We start from the raw sequence: 1,059 nt of genomic DNA, 5'->3' as shown, positions 1-1,059 counted from the left end.
GAAGACCACTTGCTAGAAAAGGCATAGTGTTTGGTAAAGTTTTGAGTTTTGGTTTGGTTTTGAGTTGGTAAATGAGACGGACTGACACAATGGTTACAATAGGTTCAAACACAGCAACAATCTTGAAACTGGTGCAGGACCTGGCAGCGGTTAGTTCTGTTCTAATCAAGGTCACCAGGAGTCAGCAACTCAACAGCAACTGACAAGGTAATTCCGATCTCAAGATGTTCTCTTTGTTTTGTAAAATGAGGTAAATTTATACTTGACATTAAACGAATATAAAGTGCTTACACAACCCCTGGTAAGCGACGGATGTGCTGTGCTAGCCAACATCTAAAGTCTACCACAGCCTCCACGGTCCCCATGCATCTGGCCCCCACATACCTCTTAAGACCTTACCTCATGTCCCCTCTCCCCTGCTCACTTCGCTCCACTCCTACTGGTCTTCTTGCTCTTCCCGCAACACACCAAGCTCATTCCTACCTCAGGACCTTTGCACTTGCTGTCCTCGCTTCCTGGGATACCTCCCCCCAGATTTTCAGAGAGCTAGCTCTGATCTACCTCCTGGAAAAGGATCTCTCTTGAGTCACCAGATACAGACAGATGTCAACACCCACTCATAATGCACATTCCTTTAGAGCACATGTAGAACATTTACCAGACACGTTAGACCACGCACTTCCCTCAACACATTCCCAATAATCACATTACACAGATCAGATTCTCCAAGCACATTTCAATGAAACCAGAGATTATTTTTAAAAGATTGATTCAAAAAAATTTTTGGAAATGGAATAAAATATTACTAAATGACTCTTGGAAATATTTAGAACTGGATTATAATAAAACACTACATGTCAAAATGTGTGGGATAGAACTAATGCAGGAAATTTATCATTTTATATACATTTATCAGGAGACAAGAAAGATTAAAAAAGAAATGAGCTAAGCATGCAACTCAAAAAGTTGGAAAAAGAACAACAGAGCAAACTCAAAGAACAAGAGGTAAAGAATGACAATTAGGGCAGGAATCAATGAATTATAGATCTGAGACCACTA

This window comes from Orycteropus afer, unplaced genomic scaffold (genome assembly GCF_000298275.1).
Source record: "Orycteropus afer afer isolate SDZICR_OR568_19922 unplaced genomic scaffold, OryAfe1.0 scaffold00048, whole genome shotgun sequence".
Lineage (NCBI taxonomy): Eukaryota > Metazoa > Chordata > Mammalia > Tubulidentata > Orycteropodidae > Orycteropus > Orycteropus afer.
The sequence above is the reverse complement of the archived record's forward strand: the minus strand, read 5'-3'. Positions refer to the sequence as shown.